Source organism: Prinia subflava, chromosome 7 (genome assembly GCF_021018805.1).
Source record: "Prinia subflava isolate CZ2003 ecotype Zambia chromosome 7, Cam_Psub_1.2, whole genome shotgun sequence".
Classification (NCBI taxonomy): Eukaryota; Metazoa; Chordata; class Aves; order Passeriformes; family Cisticolidae; genus Prinia; species Prinia subflava.
In genome coordinates this window covers 26,285,745-26,313,735 of record NC_086253.1, presented here as the reverse complement: position 1 = coordinate 26,313,735, position 27,991 = coordinate 26,285,745, and the positions used below count along the sequence as shown (strand labels likewise).

Sequence of the window (27,991 nt, the reverse complement as noted above, 5' to 3'; positions counted from 1 at the left end):
TTTATAGTTTCTGGCACTTTTTAAAAAAGAAAATGTATTTTGAGCCTCAACAGTCTGTTAACGGAAGAAATGTTCTACATAAGATGTTGATTTTTGTAGCTGGTTATGGGGATTGTGGAGTGGAAAAGAACTTTTTCAGTAAGGAGATGGTTGGTGAAATTGGGAGAATATTGTGTGACTACGGTGTTCTTGACAGCATTTAGTAACACTCAGTTCATCATGTACCATTTTCAGTTTGTGGTGTTGATTATTGTTATACACTATTAATATGCTCAGAACTTTTACAGGAAGCAAAAGAACCAACTTGTTACTAAAAATCTTCCATTGATGCACAATGTGCCAAGCTTCAGTAGGGAAATGGAGCAGATTTGGGTATAAGGAGCCTGGGAAACTTCATTCCCGCTTTTTACTCTTACGGCACCCAATTTTGTGAGGTAATTAGCTTAAAAGTGGCTTCTGTAATATTCAGGTGCTCTCAAGCTCTTTTTTTTTTTTTTTGCTATTTCTGATGTTGATCATCACTATCACTTACTTGGGAGGACAGCAAGCCATAAGCTCAGAATAGTCTAGCAGTGCATGCTGTTGCTGAGGAAAAGGTTGGGAGAACAAGGGAACTGGTCAGCCCCTGGAAATCTTCCAGCCTTCTGGTACCATTTCCCCGTGCTGTAGTGGAAAAAATGTGCAATTGGCCAGTAGCAGGGAAGTCTTATATATAGTCAATATGTTGTATAACAAATCTAGTTTATAGTTAATAATGTTGTTTTCTTCCTTCTACCTCCTGCATGAGGGGTGGTGTAAGTTGACAAGAGGACCAGTGCTCACAAGGGGTGGTGTGTTATCTTAGGAGTGCTTGTGACAGCAAGTTACTTACCTCTAGAAAATGCTGAAGTTATGACTCAGCCACAGGTTTGGGTGACCATAGTGCCATTGTGTAAATGTTTGCCCCTAAACTTCTGGTTTTTTGTTGTAATTTTTCAGATGATTTCATAAAAACTGATATCATTCATCTCTGCCTTTATTCTACCTGTGTAAAAGCAAACAGTGCATTGAAGCCTGGTTAGGGTTTGTAGCATGGAAACACCACTAGCAGATGGCTAAACCTATTAGTATTTCTTTCTTTCTTTTGAAGTATCATCTTATTAAGTCTTTTGGGCCAGTAATTATAAAGAAGGTTCTAATTTAGTATGTTGTATGTATCTTCTTAAATGAAGGTGCTGATACTTTAATTTCCAGCAACATTAGTATTAATCCCTATCACTAAAGTTTTTGGAAGTGATGTGTACCACCTGTCCTATGCTTAGCAACGTGTACTGAATTGGAGCATCTTAATTGCTGCTCAGAAGCTAAAGTTGAGTTCCGTCTTGCATTCTAGCAGCTACTCTGTGAATCTAATACAACAGCTTGAAAACAATGCTCTGTGAACACCCCTTCCCCCCCCCGCCCCCCAAAAAAACAAATTACGTAATTAGAAGTTGGCTGGATTTTTAGTTGTGTTTTCCAATTCAGGCTGTTAAAGGAGTTCTGAATTCTTTTAGATATGAAAACTTAGAGGTAGCATCATTTTTCTTTATACTATCTTTTGAACCTTACGATACCAAACCTCTTGTATTTTCAACTTTATTATGTTCCTTTTTTCATGTTCTGCTTCTTAACTTTTCACAAATCTCCTGTAGGGGTGAACCCCAAACACTGAAACTGCACCTTTGACTTCAAATCTGATAAAGCATAGTTACATTTTAACTTGTCAGCTGCCGCTAGGAAATGAAGCCAAAGGAACCAGCAATATGCTGTAGCTACTGTAAGCTTCACTGGCATCCTTTGGAGACTTTTGACCTTTTTGCTGCCTTTACTGATACTTTATTTTTCCTGTAGTTGGAGTTAATCTGATCAGATTGCTTCTGTAGAATACCTCAGGTTGTATTCAAATCCAGCTCTAGTTGAAGTTCTGAGCAGCAGCTGCAATATAAAATTCATTATTGCTCAGTGTGTACAAAAAAGCTTGAGTACGTTGTGTGGGTTTTCATGGGCTTCCCACCCTCTGGCCTCTTTCCAAGCAGTCCACTAGCTGAACTGCCAGTACCTTCCTAAAGCTTGGACAGTTAGGTCAGGTTTTAGCTGAACTTTGCTCCTTCCTTAAGCAGCTGGGCCATTGGGTGGTGCTGTGGTGGAAGGGGGAGATTGAATCTGGTGTAAAGAAGGAAGATGTGTTTCTATGTGTTTGCTCTGAAGGCAGCAAGCAGGGGAGCCTCTAAACAGAATGGATTATGTACCTGTGAATGTATGTTTTGCTTGAGGTAGTGAGCTAAAATGTCAGCATATGCCGGGGTGGGTTTCTGTCTGGGCATTCTGTCAGTTTTATGGAGGATAATAAGGCATGGTTTGATTGTGCTGAAGTGCTGTTCCCAATGATTGTATTTGGGGAGGAGTTGAAGGACAGCTAACTCACTGTTTTTCAAGCTGGGGGAAATGCAAGGTTTGGCATGAACTGATTTAAACTGCTGCTTACCTTTAATTAAAAAGAAGCAAAAAGAAGAGGGAAGAAGGAATAGTACAGTTTATTGATGGAGGTAGGATGAAAGGTGATACATTTCTGCTGTGCAGAAAACAAGGTTAACTTGCCCTAATTGTCTGAAGAGGTAAAAGTGATGTGTATTTGATGCACTGCACTGTCAAACGCACAGACTACGGAAAACAGTTGACATTTTTATTAACGAGTTGCAAAATTTAACAGGTAAAATTCACAGTCAGAATTTTGTCTGTCTTTAAATGCTTCCCTTTGTAACTGGTCAAGTCTTTAAAACACTTGACTTGCTTTTCCGGGGAATTATGTAATACATTCCCAATGTATATAAACATCAGGTTGCCTCCTATTTGCAAAAGTTTATCTAATTTTCTTGCTTGTCTCACAGTCCCACTTTTAAGTTCTCTTTTACATCTTAAAATCTTCAGGATGTGGCTTTACTTTTAGATTGCACTTATGTGGGTCTCTCTTTTGTATTTTTGGAAACACTAATTAAGAAGTAGAACAAATTGTACATAAAAGAATTGATGATGATTGAATAATTCACACATCCTTAAAGGAAACTACTACATTTTTGCTACATCAGAGCACTGAAAATCATGTTGGATGTATAGGGTTTTTTACAAATTCTTCCTGGAAAATCTTCAAGCTATGGAATTTTAAAATTCCTGGAACTTTTCAAGCTTTGAATTTTTAAAAGAAGAAAAAAAAATTCCCCCATATAAACTAGATGTTCCAGAGTGGTGGACTGCTACTGCATGGTGAGACTTGAGTTGTTAACAGCAGTTGAAAGTGCTTGATCTGCCTTCAGGGTAAAATCAAAAATACTGAAGTGCTTTTTTTTACTGTAGTTTGGCACTATAGAACAAAACGAAACTGCTGCATAGGCAAGTTGTGGCAAGTATGTCAGCTGCATACAAACTTCTATTGTGAAGGAATCTCCAGAAGTTCTCAAGGCTTTGTTAGGGAGACCCAGTTGAAGTATAGTTTTGTTTCTTTTTCTGACCACATCCTCCTGCTAACTAAGCAGATGAAAAAAAACCCCAAAACAACCCCCAAAATCAGAAAAGAAATTAATAAAAGGACTAATATGAAAAAATTGATTCAGAATTACTTGCATTTTAGAGTGGTTATATATGATTAATAAAATATGTTTGTAACTAAAGTGCAATTAAAACCCTTCATAAGGAATGGATGCATGCAGAATATGCTGAGCGTGGGAAACCAGATGTTATTTTGGTGTCAGTTTAAATTTTTCTCTTTCATGGGGAAAAAATCATTAAGAATAATAAGCTTCTGAGCAGAACAGCAATTTTGAAGACAAATGTAACAAATAGATTTTTATAGTTTTTAACTTTTCAATGATAAATTCAGAATTTTAAAGCACTAGGAAATTGTTGACATCTCTGTTAAGTGTCTAAGGTTTAATTTTTTTCTCGTTTCTTTTTCAGAGTTCTGTACTTCATTCGTCTGTACTGTGTTTGGAGTTCTTTCTCCAGTTTTTAGCCACATACCAGCCAACTCAAAGCTGTTTACATCTTTGTCTGCTCTTACACCTCGAAGCACAACGTTGGACTTGGGGAAAAATGTCTTGATGGATCCATCCTAAGTGGGATAGCTCTCATCTGTGGTTAACAATGGTTTCTAAGTGGTAAGGTCTTTCTCGGGAGTGTCATAAATAGATTTTCATGTATGTTTTTCTGTTTTGCTTGTCTATATTGTACTGGTAATACACCTTGAGCTGCTGCTTCAGATATCAGTTAGACAACTGACTAGAAGACTGTCTGTACTGTGTTAAACCCAACGAGAACATTTGTTTTAATCAGTGTAGTATTTAATCAGTGTAGTATTTAATCAGTGTAGTATTTAATCAGTGTAGTATTTAATCAGTGTAGTATTTAATCAGTGTAGTATTTAATCAGTGTAGACTGATCATGGCCAAAAGTGAATGTCTAAGGAAGAGGTCAAGAACAGGGCAAATAGCCTTGATCTGCATCTTGGGGACTTCTGGAGCCAGATGTGGTTTCTGTGCGTTTAGTGATTCTCGAATCCTACATTTAGTGTTTCTGTGGTGTAATTTCTGTGTGTTTAACAGTGTTCTCTCACGAGCGTCGCCGCTCCGTGCCGGTCGGGGTTGGTGGCACAGAGCCTTCCCGCTGGGATGTGGCGGGCGGCCGCGCTGTGCCCCCGTGTGGCTGCGGGCGGGCACTGCCGTTCATGGGCAGGGCAGTGGGGGAACCGGGGGGAGCTCTGGGTTGCAGGGGACCTCTCGTTCCTCGGTCAGTGTTCTCATTCCTGGGTCAGTGTCATCGACAGATGCTCTCTTCTTTGCTGCTTTGCATGTAAGGGTTTTACCAGCAGGAAACAGATATGCATTGATGTCAAGTGTAGGGCCACTGTTGTCACTAAAGCGCTTCTGAGCTGAAATGAGTCTGGGTAGATCCAACCAATATCTAAACTGGCCTTCCAAAATAATACAACACTTTTCTACAGTCAAGTACTAAAACTCATAGACCATGCTTTCTTTTGGCCTTTGAGAACAGAGGGTACATTGGTGTGACAGGAAGAAAATATTGAAGTGCTGTTGTTGATACGCTGTTTGCTCTGTGGACTTTTGTATTCAAGACAATTTTATTTTGCATATATTCTATAGTATTTTATAGAATGTAATAAAATATTTTATGTTCTATTATTAACTAATTGTCATTAATAATTAGAATATTATATGTTTTATAATATTTCCTCACAGCTCTCACTTTACTTTATTTTGTATTGTTTTATATATTCTGTGTAGGAGAAATATACAAAAAATAGCATTTGAATGCATGATAAGATCTGCCTTTGGGACATCTCCAGCATATCATGTACCCATGTTTGCTTCTGTTATTGTTTTTCAATTCTAGTTATACAGCATGCTGACTTGCTTAACTGTCCCTTGTTAGAATTTTATACCATAATTATTTTTGTACTGATGTATTCTATTTCTCAAAGTATAATAAATTTGTTGCTGCAGAAGTTTACCTTAAACACTGTATCTGGCTATTGCTCAGGGAAGACAAGTACATCTTCAAACTTCAGAGTAGGAACTCCAAATCAATCTTTTAAATGAAACAGAAAAATGGAGGTAGAGGGTTTGAGAACATTAATGTAATTTTTTTACCATAAGTTTCTCTTCTCTGCACACTTATCCTGCGTAGGACAACTTTAGTTTTATCAAATCTTAAAAGTTTTTAGTGCTTATGTATGTTTCTGTAGTTCTGTATGTTTATATAGAAAATGTGCTCCAACTACAAACTTCAAAGGTTCAAGTTTGAATTGTGTAGTTTTTCTTTTTGGGAACAAGGCTGTCCAGTACTGATTTAGTTTTTTGAATACTTTTCAGTAATATTGTGCTTTTTTTTAAAACATCTTGCTGCAAGATGTTTAAAAAGCAATCAGGTTTTTAACAAATCAAATATTCTTAGCACTGGGTCCACAGCTTTTGTATCTGTTATCTTCTGTATTAAAAGCCTACTGTGTTTTGTATAAGCAATAAGCATGTTGTGTTTGGGGTTTTTTTTGTTTTTCACTTTAGTGAGAAGTGGTGTTCCAGGGTTTATTTTCCTGCTGGAGAATGCAGAGAGAGTTTTATTCAAGTGCTTTCCTTTAAAAATATGTAGGATAAGGGAAATAATACAGATGGAAAAATGTGCCAGTTGCTGTTCTTTGGTGTTGCAAATTTACTCCCTGGAATCAGTGTCCTGATCAACCTCCTTGCTCAGGACTTTGTCCAGTCAGGTCTTGAAAAGCTCACGTGACTTCTCTGCAAAATTGTCTGGAGTACCAGTTATGCTGAAAAGCATATTTCTGTAAAAGCAATTCCTGAACAGTAATCAAAATATTTAATATGCCTGTTAATACTTGACCAGCATTTTTGCAAGTGTAGCAAAAGTTTGCTAAGTTTGGTTAATTTCTTTTCCAGCATAATTAATAAAGGACCATTATGAAGAGAGAAGTCTGGTGGGTTTTTAAATGTGTTTTGTTTTTTAATTTTTTTTCTTATTCTTCCTTTTCTTTTTTCTTCTCCTTAACTAATAATTAAATAGTAATTAAATTAATAGTAATTAATTTCTCCTTAAATAATAATTAAAGCAGTACTTGTTACTCACTTGTTACTCTGCTCAGCAGTTTTGTTAGTTCTGTCAATATAAATTCTAAAGTGGATATTGAAAAAATAAACAGAACATTAAAGTTCTTTTTTTATCACAAAGTTTGTATTAAGATATAGCTCAGTGGGCCTCACTGACTTTTAATAAGGGGTTTTTTGGCTTTCCCCCTTGCCTCCTGCTTCATTTGAACTTTGGTTCTCACTCTGATGCCTGACTAGAGCAGTGTTTCTGCTGAAGAGCTTTGTAGACCATACCTAATTGTAGTGACAAATGACTTGCAGAATGCCTCACACTCGATGCCTCGTGCTGTTAAATAATGTGGAACACCGGGGGCACATCTACTGAACACAAGACAGAAATGCTAATAGGACACAGAAGAGCTGCTTAATCTGAAGTGGGAAAGTGTCTGTCAGACTAGAGGGGAAAAAACTGTAGAACCTGTCTGGTGGGTCTTACTTTCCCTAGGATTCTGGGTGATAGTGCTTTGTTTTTGTTTGTTTGGGTTTCCTTTTTAGGCAGCATTCAACATTCTTAAATTTTCTGTTTTCAACATTTTGTAAAGCTTTTTCTTTTGGAACTTATTTTCTGGCACGAAGAACAGCTATGTATCTTGATAATTAGTGATAAATTTTAGTTTGATTGATTTTTTTTTTTTTTCTTTTGACTGCATTTTTTGAAATGTAATCTGCTTGTATATTGAGCATAATATACAAAGCACTTTAGGTGTTTTTTAACACATAAAATGAAATACATTTGGCCTTCAAAGGGGTTAGACCTGTGGTGAATTTCTTTTAGCAGTCTCGTTATGCATCAGCAGGAAGATGGTGAAGAACTGCGTATGCTAACTAATTTTGCTCTTGCTTAAAATTGCATATTGCAGTCCTTTTTAATATGTGTATCTACACACATATATACAGCTATCCATATATATCTTCAACTTTTATTTTTAGTGCTTTTTTTTGGTCAGGCAGCTGTTACATATTGGTTGTGGAGATGCTGCTCTTCTCTGTTTGCAGCCAGCAACTGTTTGGTTGAAAGCAATTCACTTGGAGAGGTGTTTAATTTAAAAGTAACAATAACTTCTACATTAAGGTGTAGGGTAACTGTACAAGTTACAGTAAATACTCCATGTTACAGTTTGAATCTGTGATATGGAATGGTAACCAGAAATCTTTAGGGACCTGGAAAATGCTTATTCCTTGGTTAGTAGCTAATTAAAACACTGTATGTCTTTAAACAAAACAAGAATGCCAAAGATGAGAATGATTCTCTTTTTTCAGAGGTTTGGCTAAAGCACAAGTGAAGCAGCTGCTTCTGGTATCTCCTGTGTAGCTGCAGAGCTTTCCTGTGGAAACTCGGAGTTGCCCTCCCTTTTGCCCCTGCTCATCAGGGTTTTATACAGGGCAATTTCCATGTTCAGTGCTCCCACCACTTGTCATGAAGGTCTTGTCTCTGCTATGCTTAGCTCCTCATCAGTAATGCTGTGGCTCAGAAATGCATAATGAAGAGCAGCAAGTCTCACTTCTGATGCAGAACTCCTTTGATTTGAGCCCCTCAAAGAGTGTAAGGATTCTAAAGTCTAAAACACAGCAGAGTTAAGGAAGGGATAACAGGGTTGTGTGAGGAAAGGAGCCTTCTGTCTTTCAGGTGTACTTAGCTCCTATTTTTAATTTTAACCACATTTCATTGGCTCTTCTGTGTGAGTTATGAAAGTGAATCCTAGCATGAACAAAATGACCATCATCACACCTCTTTTACATTTCCTTAAGGAGGAAGTAATTCCAGTTTGTGAAAATTTTTGGAAAAGAGTCCTCTTGTCTTTCGCTGTTACAATTACTAGTTTTTTATTATTAAAAGTCACAAGTGAAGAAAGGACTCTAGTGTTCTTTAGTCTTTCTGTTCTCATCAGATGACTGGAACATCACTTTTTTTCTTTAAATAAAGGAATTCTTCCCTTCCATGGTGATCATGTTCAGCCAGGTCCTTAAATCTCAGTTTCCTTTCTCTCCTCTTTAAAGGCAGGTGATTTTTTTCCTTCTTGCTTCTAACAGGAACAGGCTTAACCTCCCCTTCAGATAAGTAATACAGCATTTCTCTTCCATAATAAGGAATACTTTCATAAATCTTTTATAATACTAGCTAAGAGGTACTTCTAACTTTCTGAAGTCTCACAGACAGCAGTTCTCTGTGAGAAATTTGTTCATCAACTTGATTTAGCTACTGTTGCACAAATGGTTAAAAAATACCTAACTTAAGAAAATGAAGTACTTCTTTATTCTGTGACTATTTTAATATTAATCCATAAATCTTGATCTCTATCAGGACATCCTTTTTTTGGCACAGTGGTTTTGTTACGAGAAGGAGATGACAGTATGAAATTCTATATAGGAGGACTATATATTATGTGAGATTTATAAATCCATTCCTCCTCAGCTAGTATAAATCCTATAATATCAATATTTTTCACAATATATATAGTGTTTCAGAGTTTAAGTCGTATGGTCTGTATAACAGGGCCTGAATTAGTAGAGAGTTGAGCATGTCAATCCACGTGAATGAACTTGGGAATGCAGCCACCCAGGTGGGTTGGGTTTTCTTTCAAGTAGGTTGACTATTAGTTTTTCTCTTTTGCCATTCAGATTAAACTTTCTGTGGCCATGTTTCAAGAACCCAGTTAATTTTGGAAGAGAAGAACTAAAATAGATGGGACGGATGAATGCTATGTAAACCAAGACAGAACCTGTATTTAATGCAGGTATCGAGAGATTTTTTCATTGCTATTGCAAATTATCCTATGAGCTCCCTATAAGCATGTTTTGGGTTTTTTTAAGTGATAGAAGCTATGGAGAAAAGTCACAGTGAAAAAAACAATAACGATAGTTCCCCCAGGTCAGTAGCATTTTAAACATGCCTGCCTTGTATAAAATTTTAAGCAATAAACTACAGTTAGGTTAGACTTGGTAAGGGAAGCAAGATAAGTGTGCTGTATGCAGTTTTGGGATTGAAATGAAGGTTATTTTGAACAGTGGAATATAGATTGCCATTTGACTTTTATGCTTTTGACATGATTTTAAAGGTTGGCCATTCAAACATGAGAAAATTCTTCTACAGAGGTGTATTTTTATGTAGTGCTAGAGGAACTCTTAACAGAGACTGTGGCAATGGCCATAAAAATCATCAACTAAGTAGCCCAAATGTTTGTTTAAGAAATACATGTTGACTCACTGTTCTTGAGTAATTCTAGAAATATATGTGTGCTTGGACTCCAGTTATCACTTACTGTCTATGTTCAGGCTGATCTATGCATTAACAATTGGCAACTCTTGTTTTTCTGTAAAGCACTTAAAAAGCTTTTGGTAGAAGTTTTCAGGTCTCAATTCCTTAGAGATCCAATTTCACAGCAGCGTTGCCATTGTTGTTCTGGCAATGAACTTTGGTTTTAAAATGTTGCTTATTTTAATGTCCTTTATGTAAAGATATCAACATCAAGATGGTCATCATTCACTTTGATTATTTTATAAGAAAAAAAAATCTGGCCACTTCTGTTGTTATGGGATTGTGTAACGATGTCTTCTCTTGCTGTTTCTAGTTGTGTGGAAATGGGTATGGTTCAGGTTATGTACTGTTGCAAGTTCTTATTTGAAGAAAAATCTGCCAGTGGGAGCAATTCATAGGTTTGGAAGATCTTGTGCGATATATCAGTACTTGGAACAAGAGAGAGTTTAGCAACAGGAAGCCCAGATCCTTATCCTGACTGAGGATTGTAGAAGCTGTGGGATAGACAATACCTTGATCTTCTCAGGAGCTCCTAATGAGTTCAGGAAAGCATTGTATTCTTGCATGTGACCTCAAGATAAGAACAGTTAAAACTTAATACATAAATGGTAAAAATTTGGGGGCTTTTCTGTTAAACAGAATAATATGGTATTCAGTCAGTGAACATAACAGTTTTATGTTCAACTGCTGATGGATACATTTTGACAGGTATTTCTATTTCTTTTCACACTAATGTGAGATAATCAAAGCCTAACTCTGAAACCTCCCCCCAAAATCATTCTTGGAAATTTGTAACCTTCCAAAGAAAAAGCCCCACAACTTGCTCCAAAAGGATCTCCAGTCCCCATATAAAGCAAATAAATACAGCCTAAGTGATTGAAGAAAAGTGAAACTACCAGAAACTGACTGTTGTTTGCTTCTTTCATTTCTCAGGAAATAGCTAGGTGTGTCTAAGAAAAGCATGGGGATAACTGAAACTATTTACATTTTTACATTAAAAAAGCGGCAAACCAAAACTATAGAAAGATTAAGGTATTTTGGATGCAAAACAATAGCTAAAACAAGTTTGCATTGATATGGAGAGTTTATTGCAGAATTGTACATTGATTTGTCCCTGGTTGAGTTTTTTCTGTGAAAATACATTAGTTGAATGGAACCAAGGAAACCATTAATGTCAAGCTTAAGAGTTAGCTGTAAAGTTAAGTTATATAAAGGATGGCCTCTTAAATATATTTTTAAGGTTTGAAATAGACAGGGAAAGTTGATTCCTTTAAATATGTTGAATCCTTACAAGTAGTTACTGCCAACTCCCAAAAGATGACTCCACAATATGACAAACATACTGTTTTCTCCCTATGTGTGTGTTTTTCTAGGCTATGTTCTTTGTTCAAAGCTATGTGACAGCTGTAGTTCTAAAACAAAAAGGCTTGCCATTTAAAAAAATGCAGCATGTACAGAGGAGGAAACAGAGTTTGTCTTCCTTACCCATGCAGGCTTTTGTGTGAAATTGAGTGTCCTGCTATTTGCCTAGCAGGTATAACATGGATGTCCAGTACCCACTACCTCTCATGAGTTTAATGCAGATGTGTTAATTTATACCTGCAGGCTGGACTGTTCAATTTCTAACTCTACTGCTTTATTCTGCTTTCAGTTAAGTGTCTTGTATCTTAAGGGTTTTTTGGTTTTTTAAGAGTAGATTGTTTTTACTGGGATAAGAAACTATTCCAAATAGTCTTACAAATTTGTCTTCTCTTCTAAGCATCAAGAAGAAACTTCCTGTACATGGGTTTTTTCTTGTAAATATTCAGGTATTCTTGAAGTCACTTTGTTTTCTTAGCAGATTTGCTTCCACATGGAGTAGTGATGTCAGGTTGAAGTGAGGAAGTTGGTGAAAATAGTCATGTTTATTTGGTGTACGCTAATGCTGTGTTCAATAGATTTTATGTGCCACGTTCACTATGGGATGCTTAGTTAACACCCTTAATCTCAAGGAATATTAACATTTCTTGAAGAGCTGCAGAGACAGACCACTTTGCATCACTTGGCCTGCTCACTGTTGCAATAGGCAAAACTTGAACCCTTTCTTATGCTGCTGGGTCTTTCCCGTTGAAACTCCTTTGGTGATGCCTCCAGTACCAGTGTCTCAGCAGGAAGGATAGTTTTGCTTTTTTAGGTTATTGTTTTGTGTGGTGTTGGGTTTTGGGCAATGTTGGTGTTTTTGTTTGGCTTTGCTTGTTTGGTTATTTGTTTTGGGTTGAGGTTTGTTTGGTTTGATTGGTTGTGGCTTTTTTGCATGTGTGTGTTCTGTCCTGTTAATGTTGTCTTGTTGCTGAAGAGCTGGAAGAAAGCTCAGGGTCTGTGTGCCAGTAGATGTGCCCACCCCATAGCAGTGTTTACCTAAAGGGGAGATCATGGAATCGTTTAGGTTGGAAAAGACCTTTAAACCACGAAGGTTTGCAGTGTGAACTTCCACTTTGCTTACACGGGAGTGCCTCCAGCTGCTCCTCTGCCAGCGTGGTTGTGCCAATTGCCATACTGCCGGCATGGCTGTTGAGGAGTGCATTCCTCGCATGGGGCTCGGTGTGCAGCTCCAGGCTGAGCTCCTCGGAGCCAGGATCCCGAGGCAAGAGGACATGAGCTGCCGAGCCTTTGCACCACGAAGGGCACGGGGACCTGTGGTGCCAGCCAGGGGAGCAGACACTCAGAGACACGGCTGCCGAGGACTCAGCTGGAAGACCCCCGACATCCCTGTGCCTGGACTGTGAGGGTATGAATGCCCAGGGGCTCCTCTGCTCAGGGTCTCTCCTCGGAGACACCAGCTCCAGCTGTTATTTTGTGATTTAGTTATTGCACCATGATGAAATTATTTTAAAGATCTGGACGTCCGAAACTCTGCTGTGGGAACCCTGGGGTGGAGCCTCCAGGGAAGCCTCGTCTGACTGTGAGTGTGGGGTGTGCGGCTGCGAAGGGCCCTTGGTCCCAGCTCGGGTGGTGCCAGAGTGGCTCCGGGATGGGCGGACGGGGAGTTTCCTTACATGGCTGCATTTTGGAACACATGTTCCCACCGTGCTGAGCAAGCTCGCCTGAACTTGTTGCCTTCTGCGGGGGCCCGTGAAATCGGGCGCAGTTCCCCTCTTTCCTGTGCCAGGGCGCTCTGTGCGGCACGGTCAGGTCAAATGCAGCCCGCTGTGAGGGCCAGGCGGAGGAGGGCGCAGTGCGGCCGCGGGGGGCACTGCAGGCAAAGCCCTGTGGGGGCGCGGGGCTCCTGGGGAGCCGCCTTGTTCACGCCCCACGCCTGGCGTGATCCCGCTGAGACCCGGCGGCACGCCAGCTTCTCCCTTTGTGTCTTACACGTTAAACATAAAACAAACCTTTGCCCCACAGCAGGAAGGGCTGGGCTGGCATTTCTCTGGCTCGGTGGAGTAGTTCTAGAAACGTGTTACAAAGCTGCGGGTTTGCAATGCACACTTTTTCGGCAAGACACCTATCAAATGATGTGTTGTTTGTACTAGGCTATAGGGCCTCTAGGCGGTCTTCCAAAATTGTACTTCCCAGTGTCTTGTCTGGTTTATAATTGTCTTTTATTATTGCTAATTCTAAGAATTCTCTGCACATGTGAATTCAAGTCACTTGCAAGTAGTTCTCTGTCATATGGATTTTTCTTTCCTTGACCATGTTTTTCAGTATTTCTCATTCTTGGGATGTTCCTCCATCAGCAGGTTCACCTGCTTCAGTGGAATTCCCATGTACGTGGCATTCTATGCACTTGCCAAACAGCTTAGCTATTTGTGCTCTGAAAGGTCTAATCCAAGGAGACAGTGCTCTGAGAAGTGCTGTTGTGCTGTGATCATTTGCTGGGTCTCCCACGATTATACTTCTGCATGTTCATGGTGTCTTGGTTTGAAAGACAGATATCTGCTAGGAAGGGGCAGGACCTCCCTAGAGATGGAGAATTCAAATCCCCTCCCTCCAAATTATCCCAATTAAAAAAATTAAAGGAGCTTTCAGACAGAGGTATGGGGGTAGGAATAACAGTTCTTTACTAGTATATATGACAAAACGACAAACAAACAACAACTATAGCATTAATAATAAACAGAACCAAGAACCTTGAGGGCTTTCTTTTACAAAAGCCCGGGGCAGTTTGATCTCGGCGCCCCTTGCAGGGCTCCGAGAGGCCGAACTGGAAGGAAGGAAAGTCCCGGACCGGTGGATGAGATGAGGAGCTCTGCGCTGGCAGCTGGAGCAGCAGGGGTGTCCCGGCAGGGCTGGGCAGTGCAGGGCTACAGAGTAGCAGGGGAACCTCAAAGCTCCGAAGAAGCAGCGGCGGTGGGGGGAGGCTGGAGAAAGCGAGCTCAGGATTCCCGGGTACACAGCAGATGACGATAGATTTCCCAGGACGAGACAGAGGCAGAGGGCAGCCTGACCGTCCTCCTCGGCGCTGAGAGCAAGAGTGCCTCCCCCTCCCCCAGATCTGTCTTTTTTGCCTTTCCCAAAGCTCATCATCTCTCCCTTCTGAGGGACACTCCCAGGGACTCAGAAACAATAGGTGTAGCCTCCTACTGCCATATCCCTCAAGCACTCCTTTTGTTCTGACTAAGTAGTCATCAAGGCTTCTTGGAAACTTATGGGAAAAAATTCTGTGAGAAGAAAAAAAAACAGATCTAACCCCCAACATCATCCACCCCGAATTTTTTCCCATATCAACCTATTACATTAAATTTAAACCTTTAAAATATATATATATGTACACACATGCATGACCTAAATTATATACATCTATACATACAGATATGGGTACAGACACATGATGTGGGTAGTTCATCCTAAAACAAGGCCTCCTTGAGGTATGCATCGGGTCTCTCCATCCCTTTGCATCACCCACCAGGTGCATCCTGGTCCCTGAGCGAAGACAACCCCATGGATGGGATTGTCTTTGCTGGAGGCAGAATTAATCCAAACGGTTTTTCCCAGCATACCTCTCATGTGTACTACTGGAACCTTATCTCCATCTGTTGTTCTCAGGGGCTCAGATTGGGCAGGGCCTGCTCGGTTGGTGGAACCTCGAGTGTTCACTAACCATGTGGCCTTTGCTAAATTAATCTCCCAGTTCTTGAAAGTCCCCCCACCCAGTGCCTTCAAGGTGGTTTTAAGCAGGCCATTGCACCGTTCAACTTTCCCAGCAGCTGGTGCATGATAAGGAATATGGTACACCCACTCAACGCCATGTTCCCTAGCCCAGGCTGCTATAAGGCTGTTCTTGAAATGGGTTCCATTGTCTGACTCGATTCTCTCAGGGGTGCCATGTCTCCACAGGACTTGCTTTTCCAGGCCCAGGATGGTGTTCCAGGCAGTAGCGTGAGGCACAGGGTAGGTTTCCAGCCATCCAGTGGTGGCTTCCACCATGGTCAGTACGTAGCGCTTGCCTTGGTGGGTTTGGGGAAGGGTGATGTAGTCAATCTGCCAGGCTTCCCCGTACCTGTATTTGGACCACCGCCCGCCATACCATAGGTGCTTCACTCGCTTAGCCTGCTTGATTGCAGCACATGTCTCGCAGTCATGGATAACCTGAGAAATGCTGTCCATGGTTAGATCCACCCCTCGGTCTCGTGCCCACTTATAGGTGGCATCTCTGCCCTGATGACCTGAGGCGTCGTGGGCCCATCGAGCTAGGAACAACTCTCCCTTGTGTTGCCAATCTAGGTCTATCTTTGACACTTCTATCTTGGCGGCTTGATCTACTTGCTCGTTGTTTCGGTGCTCCTCATTAGCCCGACTCTTGGGGACATGGGCATCTACATGGCGGACTTTTACAGGTATCTTGACTACCCGAGCAGCAATGTCTTTCCACTCATCAGCAGCCCAGATTGGTTTTCCCCCACGCTGCCAGTTGGCCTTTTTCCACCTTTCCAGCCAACCCCACAGAGCATTGGCCACCATCCATGAATCAGTGTAGAGGTAGAGCTTTGGCCACTTCTCTCTTTCAGTGGCTTGTGCAACCTGTCGTGTGGGGCTCCATACGGCTGCTTTCCACTTGCGGTTCATCCCTATGAGGCGACAGGAACCGTCAGTGAAAAGAGCGTAGCACGTTTCTTCTGCTGGCAGCTGATTATACGGCGGAGCTTCTTCGGCACGTGTCACTTGCTCTTGTTCCTCTTCATCTGTGAGATCAAAGTTTTCACTTTCTGGCCAGTTTGTGATTATCTCCAAAATCCCAGGGCGATTTGGGTTTCCGATACGGGCACGCTGAGTGATGAGGGCAGTCCATTTGCTCCATGTGGCATTGGTGGCATGGTGGGTAGAGGGAACCTTTCCTTTGAACATCCACCCCAACACTGGTAGTCGGGGTGCCAGGAAGAGTTGGGCTTCTGTGCCAATCACTTCTGAGGCAGCCTGGACTCCTTTGTAGGCAGCCAAGATTTCTTTCTCTGTTGGGGTGTAGTTGGCTTCAGACCCTCTGTAGCTCCGACTCCAGAATCCCAGTGGTCGACCCCGAGTCTCACCAGGCACCTTCTGCCAAAGGCTCCAGGACAGGCCATGGTTCCCGGCTGCAGAGTAGAGCACGTTCTTCACCTCTGGTCCTGTCCTGACTGGGCCAAGGGCTACTGCATGAGCGATCTCCTGCTTGATCTGGGCAAAGGCTTGTTGCTGTTCAGGGCCCCAGTGGAAATCGTTCTTCTTGTGGGTAACCCGGTAGAGAGGGCTCACAATCTGGCTGTACTCAGGAATGTGCGTTCTCCAAAAGCCTATGGCGCCTAGGAAAGCTTGCGTTTCCTTCTTGCTGGTTGGTGGAGACATTGCAGTGATCTTATTGATGACCTCAGTGGGAATCTGACGCCGCCCATCTTCCCACTTTACTCCCAGGAACTGGATCTCCTTAGCAGGTCCCTTGACTTTGCTCTTTTTGATGGCAAAACCAGCTTCCAGGAGAATCTGGATGATCTTCTTTCCTTTCTCGAATACTTCCCTTGCTGTGTTCCCCCACACAATGATGTCATCAATGTACTGTAGGTGTTCTGGAGCTTCACCCTTTTCCAGTGCAGCCTGGATCAGTCCATGGCAGATGGTGGGACTGTGCTTCCACCCCTGGGGCAGTCGGTTCCAGGTGTACTGCACGCCCCTCCAGGTGAAAGCAAACTGAGGCCTGCATTCTGCAGCCAGAGGAATGGAGAAAAACGCATTAGCGATGTCGATTGTGGCATACCACTTTGCTGCCTTGGACTCCAGCTCGTACTGGAGTTCCAGCATGTCTGGCACAGCGGCGCTCAGCGGTGGAGTCACTTCATTCAAGCCACGATAGTCCACAGTCAGTCTCCATTCTCCGTCAGACTTGCGCACAGGCCAAATGGGGCTGTTGAAGGGTGAGTGGGTTTTGCTGACCACCCCTTGGCTCTCCAGCTCTCGGATCATCTTGTGGATGGGGATCACAGCATCTCGATTTGTTCAATACTGCCGGTGATGCACCGTCGAGGTGGCAACAGGTACTCGTTGCTCTTCTACCTTCAGGAGTCCTACTGCAGATGGGTTCTCTGATAATCCAGGCAGGGTGTTCAATTTCTTAATGCCCTCTGCCTCCACAGCAGCTATTCCAAAAGCCCATCTGAACCCCTTAGGGTCTTTGTAATAGCCATTCCTGAGATAGTCCATGCCCAGAATACACGGAGCCTCTGGGCCAGTCACAACTGGATGTTTCTGCCACTCCTTCCCGGTCAGGCTCACCTTGGCTTCTAACTGAGTCAATTCTTGTGATCCCCCCGTCACACCAGCAATGGAAATAGGTTCTGCTCCCTCATGTTCTGACGGCATTAGGGTACACTGAGAACCGGTATCAACCAAAGCTTTATATTTCTGTGGCTCTGATGTGCCAGGCCATAGAACCCACACAGTCCAAAAGACTCTGTTTTCCCATGCCTCTTCCTGGCTAGAGGCAGGGCCCCTCTAGCACCGGTTACTACTCTCTTCCTGTGCATACATAGTAGAGGTTCCTTCAAGGGGGTCTGACAGAGCATCCTCATTTCTGTAATACCTGACAGCCTGGTCATGGGAGGCTGAGGCTACCTTCATTCTAGTGGAACCCCCTCGGTTAGTGTTTCTCTCTTTGAGCTCACGCACCCGTGCTGCTAGGGCAGAAGTGGGTTTCCCATCCCACCTTCCCATGTCTTCCCCATGGTCATGCAGGAAGGACCACAGGTCAGCTCATGGGATGTACCCTCTCTCTCTAGCTGAGGGATGTTGGGTTCTGACTCTGGGGCCTGTGACTCACACCGGTGCCACATGGGAACTGTTCCTCCTCACCTCCTCCCTCACCTCCCTTATCTCCTCTTGGAGTTCTTTAACCACGGCAGAGACCTGAGTCTGCATTGGGCCACTGATCATACTGTCAAAATTTCTAAGCTTGCTGGCTACAGAACCTACAGTCACTCGGCTGGTGTCAGCATTAATCATTGACATGAATGTTTTGTATTCAGATGGCCCTTTAGTTGCTAGATTCCACAACATTTGCCCTGTGCACCTGACGTTGTCGGGGTCATTGTTATGCTGTCCATCCCTCCCAAAAACTACCTCCAGTATTGCCACTTCTCTCAGCTGTTGGATCCCTTCCTCAACAGTCTTCCAGCGCATGCTGAGGTGGTGCTCCTGCATTCTGTCTCTGTGGACAAACCTCTCCCTTACACTCATTAAAAGCCGGTCCCAAAGGTGAAGGGGTCCTTGCTCTTTTACAAATACCTGATTCACACCTGAGTCTTGGGTCAAGGGTCCCATATTCCTTGCCTCACCACTATCTAGTTGCACACCTCTACCCATAAGGTCCCAGACCCGAAGTAACCAGGTTGTATAAGGCTCACGTCCCCGTCGTGCAACATCTTTTTGCAGACTACGGAGATTTTCATATGACAGGGACTCAGTGATGATCTCAACTTCTGGCTCCCCTGTGGGTTGTGAGGGCCTTCCTTTTTTATCCTTATCACTTGGGTGCTCTGATTTCACCTTATATTTCTTCCTTTCCACAGGGGCAACTGCTGCTGGCTGTGACTGCCCCTGTGGTTCAGCTGGAACCTGGACAGTTGTGACTTCTGTGGGTTCTACTGCTGCACCTTCAGACTCTCCCTCTTCAGGGCAGGGGAAGGGTTTGCCACCAGCTGGGGCTAATGAGGCTAATGAGGCCACCACTAGGGAAGTGTGCTCCTTCAGCATCTGGCCCATCTCCTTCACCAGAACTCCCACCACATCTGGGTGGTTCATTTCTGAGGTGGGCTTTATGTCAGGGTCAGGTGGTGGGGCAGCATCCTTAGTCTGTGGGGCAGTGTCAGGCTCTATGGCAGCACCCTCAGTCTCTAGGGCAGTATCCTTATTCTCTGGGGTAGGTATCAGGGTGGTTATCCAGGCCAATCTCCCCTTATCTCGGAATATTAAATAGGATAGGCCCGTGAGCAATACTAGCCATTGTATGATATCATTAGCATTCAGAGAAGATTTAAACCCTTCAAAAACTGGTGGAATAGACCCAAACAGCTGAGTAAAGGGTTGGGAAAAAATTTCCCCTGGTGTCATTTCCTCACAATAGGTACCATTGTTAAAGTAACCCCACAAACAAACACTTAGAGTGTGATAGCCATGTATCCATGTGCCTGCCTTCCAGAGGAAGTTAAAAATCCATGAATTCCTCACCTTATTAACCCATAGTGCAAACTGGATAACAGCCACAGTAGCCTTAGTTATAGGGCCCATGTTTAAATAAGGGCCTGTAAATGGGAGAAACACAGCCACAACCACATGCCACCCAAACCAAGGTAAGCTAGACCACATGATGCTATTTAGGGAGGTTTCTATACCCAGTGCACAAGGTCACTTAAGAACTGTTATTCCTTTTCCTCTCAATGCCCTCAAGCCCCACAGTGGGTGCCAATAATCTGTCTTGGTTTGAAAGACAGATATCTGCTAGGAAGGGGCAGGACCTCCCTAGAGATGGAGAATTCAAATCCCCTCCCTCCAAATTATTCCAATTAAAAAAATTAAAGGAGCTTTCAGACAGAGGTATGGGGGTAGGAATAACAGTTCTTTACTAGTATATATGACAAAACGACAAACAACAACTATAGCATCAATAATAAACAGAACCAAGAACCTTGAGGGCTTTCTTTTACAAAAGCCCGGGGCAGTTTGATCTCGGTGCCCCTGCAGGGCTCCGAGAGGCCGAACTGGAAGGAAGGAAAGTCCCGGACCGGTGGATGAGATGAGGAGCTCTGCGCTGGTAGCTGGAGCAGCAGGGGTGTCCCGGCAGGGCTGGGCAGTGCAGGGCTACAGAGTAGCAGGGGAACCTCAAAGCTCCGAAGAAGCAGCGGCGGTGGGGGGAGGCTGGAGAAAGCGAGCTCAGGATTCCCGGGTACACAGCAGATGACGATAGATTTCCCAGGACGAGACAGAGGCAGAGGGCAGCCTGACCGTCCTCCTCGGCGCTGAGAGCAAGAGTGCCTCCCCCTCCCCCAGATCTGTCTTTTTTGCCTTTCCCAAAGCTCATCATCTCTCCCTTCTGAGGGACACTCCCAGGGACTCAGAAACAATAGGTGTAGCCTCCTACTGCCATATCCCTCAAGCACTCCTTTTGTTCTGACTAAGTAGTCATCAAGGCTTCTTGGAAACTTATGGGAAAAAATTCTGTGAGAAGAAAAAAAAACAGATCTAACCCCCAACATCATCCACCCCGAATTTTTTCCCATATCAACCTATTACATTAAATTTAAACCTTTAAAATATATATATATGTACACACATGCATGACCTAAATTATATACATCTATACATACAGATATGGGTACAGACACATGATGTGGGTAGTTCATCCTAAAACAAGGCCTCCTTGAGGTATGCATCGGGTCTCTCCATCCCTTTGCATCACCCACCAGGTGCATCCTGGTCCCTGAGCGAAGACAACCCCATGGATGGGATTGTCTTTGCTGGAGGCAGAATTAATCCAAACGGTTTTTCCCAGCATACCTCTCATGTGTACTACTGGAACCTTATCTCCATCTGTTGTTCTCAGGGGCTCAGATTGGGCAGGGCCTGCTCGGTTGGTGGAACCTCGAGTGTTCACTAACCATGTGGCCTTTGCTAAATTAATCTCCCAGTTCTTGAAAGTCCCCCCACCCAGTGCCTTCAAGGTGGTTTTAAGCAGGCCATTGCACCGTTCAACTTTCCCAGCAGCTGGTGCATGATAAGGAATATGGTACACCCACTCAACGCCATGTTCCCTAGCCCAGGCTGCTATAAGGCTGTTCTTGAAATGGGTTCCATTGTCTGACTCGATTCTCTCAGGGGTGCCATGTCTCCACAGGACTTGCTTTTCCAGGCCCAGGATGGTGTTCCAGGCAGTAGCGTGAGGCACAGGGTAGGTTTCCAGCCATCCAGTGGTGGCTTCCACCATGGTCAGTACGTAGCGCTTGCCTTGGTGGGTTTGGGGAAGGGTGATGTAGTCAATCTGCCAGGCTTCCCCGTACCTGTATTTGGACCACCGCCCGCCATACCATAGGTGCTTCACTCGCTTAGCCTGCTTGATTGCAGCACATGTCTCGCAGTCATGGATAACCTGAGAAATGCTGTCCATGGTTAGATCCACCCCTCGGTCTCGTGCCCACTTATAGGTGGCATCTCTGCCCTGATGACCTGAGGCGTCGTGGGCCCATCGAGCTAGGAACAACTCTCCCTTGTGTTGCCAATCTAGGTCTATCTTTGACACTTCTATCTTGGCGGCTTGATCTACTTGCTCGTTGTTTCGGTGCTCCTCATTAGCCCGACTCTTGGGGACATGGGCATCTACATGGCGGACTTTTACAGGTATCTTGACTACCCGAGCAGCAATGTCTTTCCACTCATCAGCAGCCCAGATTGGTTTTCCCCCACGCTGCCAGTTGGCCTTTTTCCACCTTTCCAGCCAACCCCACAGAGCATTGGCCACCATCCATGAATCAGTGTAGAGGTAGAGCTTTGGCCACTTCTCTCTTTCAGTGGCTTGTGCAACCTGTCGTGTGGGGCTCCATACGGCTGCTTTCCACTTGCGGTTCATCCCTATGAGGCGACAGGAACCGTCAGTGAAAAGAGCGTAGCACGTTTCTTCTGCTGGCAGCTGATTATACGGCGGAGCTTCTTCGGCACGTGTCACTTGCTCTTGTTCCTCTTCATCTGTGAGATCAAAGTTTTCACTTTCTGGCCAGTTTGTGATTATCTCCAAAATCCCAGGGCGATTTGGGTTTCCGATACGGGCACGCTGAGTGATGAGGGCAGTCCATTTGCTCCATGTGGCATTGGTGGCATGGTGGGTAGAGGGAACCTTTCCTTTGAACATCCACCCCAACACTGGTAGTCGGGGTGCCAGGAAGAGTTGGGCTTCTGTGCCAATCACTTCTGAGGCAGCCTGGACTCCTTTGTAGGCAGCCAAGATTTCTTTCTCTGTTGGGGTGTAGTTGGCTTCAGACCCTCTGTAGCTCCGACTCCAGAATCCCAGTGGTCGACCCCGAGTCTCACCAGGCACCTTCTGCCAAAGGCTCCAGGACAGGCCATGGTTCCCGGCTGCAGAGTAGAGCACGTTCTTCACCTCTGGTCCTGTCCTGACTGGGCCAAGGGCTACTGCATGAGCGATCTCCTGCTTGATCTGGGCAAAGGCTTGTTGCTGTTCAGGGCCCCAGTGGAAATCGTTCTTCTTGTGGGTAACCCGGTAGAGAGGGCTCACAATCTGGCTGTACTCAGGAATGTGCGTTCTCCAAAAGCCTATGGCGCCTAGGAAAGCTTGCGTTTCCTTCTTGCTGGTTGGTGGAGACATTGCAGTGATCTTATTGATGACCTCAGTGGGAATCTGACGCCGCCCATCTTCCCACTTTACTCCCAGGAACTGGATCTCCTTAGCAGGTCCCTTGACTTTGCTCTTTTTGATGGCAAAACCAGCTTCCAGGAGAATCTGGATGATCTTCTTTCCTTTCTCGAATACTTCCCTTGCTGTGTTCCCCCACACAATGATGTCATCAATGTACTGTAGGTGTTCTGGAGCTTCACCCTTTTCCAGTGCAGCCTGGATCAGTCCATGGCAGATGGTGGGACTGTGCTTCCACCCCTGGGGCAGTCGGTTCCAGGTGTACTGCACGCCCCTCCAGGTGAAAGCAAACTGAGGCCTGCATTCTGCAGCCAGAGGAATGGAGAAAAACGCATTAGCGATGTCGATTGTGGCATACCACTTTGCTGCCTTGGACTCCAGCTCGTACTGGAGTTCCAGCATGTCTGGCACAGCGGCGCTCAGCGGTGGAGTCACTTCATTCAAGCCACGATAGTCCACAGTCAGTCTCCATTCTCCGTCAGACTTGCGCACAGGCCAAATGGGGCTGTTGAAGGGTGAGTGGGTTTTGCTGACCACCCCTTGGCTCTCCAGCTCTCGGATCATCTTGTGGATGGGGATCACAGCATCTCGATTTGTTCAATACTGCCGGTGATGCACCGTCGAGGTGGCAACAGGTACTCGTTGCTCTTCTACCTTCAGGAGTCCTACTGCAGATGGGTTCTCTGATAATCCAGGCAGGGTGTTCAATTTCTTAATGCCCTCTGCCTCCACAGCAGCTATTCCAAAAGCCCATCTGAACCCCTTAGGGTCTTTGTAATAGCCATTCCTGAGATAGTCCATGCCCAGAATACACGGAGCCTCTGGGCCAGTCACAACTGGATGTTTCTGCCACTCCTTCCCGGTCAGGCTCACCTTGGCTTCTAACTGAGTCAATTCTTGTGATCCCCCCGTCACACCAGCAATGGAAATAGGTTCTGCTCCCTCATGTTCTGACGGCATTAGGGTACACTGAGAACCGGTATCAACCAAAGCTTTATATTTCTGTGGCTCTGATGTGCCAGGCCATAGAACCCACACAGTCCAAAAGACTCTGTTTTCCCATGCCTCTTCCTGGCTAGAGGCAGGGCCCCTCTAGCACCGGTTACTACTCTCTTCCTGTGCATACATAGTAGAGGTTCCTTCAAGGGGGTCTGACAGAGCATCCTCATTTCTGTAATACCTGACAGCCTGGTCATGGGAGGCTGAGGCTACCTTCATTCTAGTGGAACCCCCTCGGTTAGTGTTTCTCTCTTTGAGCTCACGCACCCGTGCTGCTAGGGCAGAAGTGGGTTTCCCATCCCACCTTCCCATGTCTTCCCCATGGTCATGCAGGAAGGACCACAGGTCAGCTCATGGGATGTACCCTCTCTCTCTAGCTGAGGGATGTTGGGTTCTGACTCTGGGGCCTGTGACTCACACCGGTGCCACATGGGAACTGTTCCTCCTCACCTCCTCCCTCACCTCCCTTATCTCCTCTTGGAGTTCTTTAACCACGGCAGAGACCTGAGTCTGCATTGGGCCACTGATCATACTGTCAAAATTTCTAAGCTTGCTGGCTACAGAACCTACAGTCACTCGGCTGGTGTCAGCATTAATCATTGACATGAATGTTTTGTATTCAGATGGCCCTTTAGTTGCTAGATTCCACAACATTTGCCCTGTGCACCTGACGTTGTCGGGGTCATTGTTATGCTGTCCATCCCTCCCAAAAACTACCTCCAGTATTGCCACTTCTCTCAGCTGTTGGATCCCTTCCTCAACAGTCTTCCAGCGCATGCTGAGGTGGTGCTCCTGCATTCTGTCTCTGTGGACAAACCTCTCCCTTACACTCATTAAAAGCCGGTCCCAAAGGTGAAGGGGTCCTTGCTCTTTTACAAATACCTGATTCACACCTGAGTCTTGGGTCAAGGGTCCCATATTCCTTGCCTCACCACTATCTAGTTGCACACCTCTACCCATAAGGTCCCAGACCCGAAGTAACCAGGTTGTATAAGGCTCACGTCCCCGTCGTGCAACATCTTTTTGCAGACTACGGAGATTTTCATATGACAGGGACTCAGTGATGATCTCAACTTCTGGCTCCCCTGTGGGTTGTGAGGGCCTTCCTTTTTTATCCTTATCACTTGGGTGCTCTGATTTCACCTTATATTTCTTCCTTTCCACAGGGGCAACTGCTGCTGGCTGTGACTGCCCCTGTGGTTCAGCTGGAACCTGGACAGTTGTGACTTCTGTGGGTTCTACTGCTGCACCTTCAGACTCTCCCTCTTCAGGGCAGGGGAAGGGTTTGCCACCAGCTGGGGCTAATGAGGCTAATGAGGCCACCACTAGGGAAGTGTGCTCCTTCAGCATCTGGCCCATCTCCTTCACCAGAACTCCCACCACATCTGGGTGGTTCATTTCTGAGGTGGGCTTTATGTCAGGGTCAGGTGGTGGGGCAGCATCCTTAGTCTGTGGGGCAGTGTCAGGCTCTATGGCAGCACCCTCAGTCTCTAGGGCAGTATCCTTATTCTCTGGGGTAGGTATCAGGGTGGTTATCCAGGCCAATCTCCCCTTATCTCGGAATATTAAATAGGATAGGCCCGTGAGCAATACTAGCCATTGTATGATATCATTAGCATTCAGAGAAGATTTAAACCCTTCAAAAACTGGTGGAATAGACCCAAACAGCTGAGTAAAGGGTTGGGAAAAAATTTCCCCTGGTGTCATTTCCTCACAATAGGTACCATTGTTAAAGTAACCCCACAAACAAACACTTAGAGTGTGATAGCCATGTATCCATGTGCCTGCCTTCCAGAGGAAGTTAAAAATCCATGAATTCCTCACCTTATTAACCCATAGTGCAAACTGGATAACAGCCACAGTAGCCTTAGTTATAGGGCCCATGTTTAAATAAGGGCCTGTAAATGGGAGAAACACAGCCACAACCACATGCCACCCAAACCAAGGTAAGCTAGACCACATGATGCTATTTAGGGAGGTTTCTATACCCAGTGCACAAGGTCACTTAAGAACTGTTATTCCTTTTCCTCTCAATGCCCTCAAGCCCCACAGTGGGTGCCAATAATCTGTCTTGGTTTGAAAGACAGATATCTGCTAGGAAGGGGCAGGACCTCCCTAGAGATGGAGAATTCAAATCCCCTCCCTCCAAATTATTCCAATTAAAAAAATTAAAGGAGCTTTCAGACAGAGGTATGGGGGTAGGAATAACAGTTCTTTACTAGTATATATGACAAAACGACAAACAACAACTATAGCATCAATAATAAACAGAACCAAGAACCTTGAGGGCTTTCTTTTACAAAAGCCCGGGGCAGTTTGATCTCGGTGCCCCTGCAGGGCTCCGAGAGGCCGAACTGGAAGGAAGGAAAGTCCCGGACCGGTGGATGAGATGAGGAGCTCTGCGCTGGTAGCTGGAGCAGCAGGGGTGTCCCGGCAGGGCTGGGCAGTGCAGGGCTACAGAGTAGCAGGGGAACCTCAAAGCTCCGAAGAAGCAGCGGCGGTGGGGGGAGGCTGGAGAAAGCGAGCTCAGGATTCCCGGGTACACAGCAGATGACGATAGATTTCCCAGGACGAGACAGAGGCAGAAGGCAGCCTGACCGTCCTCCTCGGCGCTGAGAGCAAGAGTGCCTCCCCCTCCCCCAGATCTGTCTTTTTGCCTTTCCCAAAGCTCATCATCTCTCCCCTCTGAGGGACACTCCCAGGGACTCAGAAACAATAGGTGTAGCCTCGTGCTTCCATATCCCTCAAGTACTCCTTTTGTTCTGACTAAGTAGTCATCAAGGCTTCTTGGAAACTTATGGGCAAAAATTCTGTGAGAAGAAAAAAAAACCAAATCTAACCCCCAACACATGGTCTGTTTGTTATCTCTTCTGATGCAAAGGTCTAATGTGGATTCCTGCCGGGGAGAGGTGCAGAGCTCAGACATTATCTTGCACAGCTAGTGATACAAACATCAAGAGTTGTGGCAGGGGAAGCCTGAATGACTTCAGTGCAAAATCAGAGTCATCCTTTGAGTGTAACAGAAGTGGAATACACATGAAAAGATATCAAAGAACTTGCTGTAATACATATAAAAGTTTTTTGGTTTTTTGTTTTTTTAAGAGGTTTCAGAATAAGGTGTTAAAATTTATTGATAGAGGCTTTTTGTCACCTGTTTTGGTTTTGTTTAAAGATGAATTTAGGTATAACAATTGTGAGACTTCTGATATGTTTTACACTGACAGATAATCTGTAAAACTTGCTCAGGTTGTATAGAACCCACAGTTGTATGTTGTACTGTTTAAGAAGATGGTAAGAACCAATGTGAGGGAGGAGTGTATGTGAAATTACATACTAAGGCAAAAACATAAGCCTTGTATCCTGCTTTCATTTTTTTATAAAATGCTATTTTCATAGAATGTAATGAAGTATGGAAGTCCTGGAGTTAACCTCCAGCCATCCATATACATCTGTAAATATACATGAATGTATCTGCAGCTCTCCTCTGTAGAATAATTTTTGATGTTCTTTTTTTAAGAGTCAAAAGCCACCCTGGAGGAAAAATCAGTCAAAAGCTTTTTGATACATCTGTTTTATATAAGTTTTATTAGTTTATCAGGTTTAATCTTGGTATATAATCATGTATGGAGGATGGCTTTTATTACTTGCTTCTGTTTTATGTGTCCTATTACTTGAAAGGCCATTGTTTTCTAATTTTAAAAAAGTATAGTTTCCACACCTAATTGTTTTTTAAGTTCATGACTAACTCACATATGCTGCATGTTGTATAAAATGTCACACCTTGTGCACTTAATGTAAGTGGTGCACTAGGTACTTGTACTTCGCATGTTGACTCCACCCCGTGTCCACACACATAATAAAACCTCCATGGTGGGGTTAAGAGCACTTTGATATCTAGCTTGAGCCTTTCAGAGGGTGTTTAAGATAGGTACAAAGTGAACATCTGGTTGCCCCATCTGCAAACTGCAGTTTGGCAGGTGGATGGTTGGAAGCATTCTCAGTCTCACGGAAGCATCTGAATTTCTTTTTTGTTCTAAATGTGAGGAACTGCAAAATAGGCTTGTGGCAAGATTACAAGGGCAAAAAATGAAATTCTATAGAAAACAATGTTATTACCAATAAATGATGGCTTGAGCTTGTAATGACTCATGATCTGTTGTAATCATAAATTGTCTTTGTGGTATC

The 27,991-nt window shown here is 44.2% G+C and overlaps 1 protein-coding gene across 2 annotated transcripts in view; it reads left to right on the top strand.

Moving 5' to 3' along the window:
• The window catches only part of FRYL (FRY like transcription coactivator), a 186,651-nt gene that overhangs the window by 7,667 nt on the left and 150,993 nt on the right, over positions 1–27,991 (top strand). For both annotated transcript variants that reach the window (XM_063401905.1, XM_063401906.1), the window contains exon 2: positions 3,973–4,172. The gene's annotated coding sequence lies outside the window, so the exon portion shown is untranslated. The remainder of the gene's footprint in view (positions 1–3,972; positions 4,173–27,991) is intronic.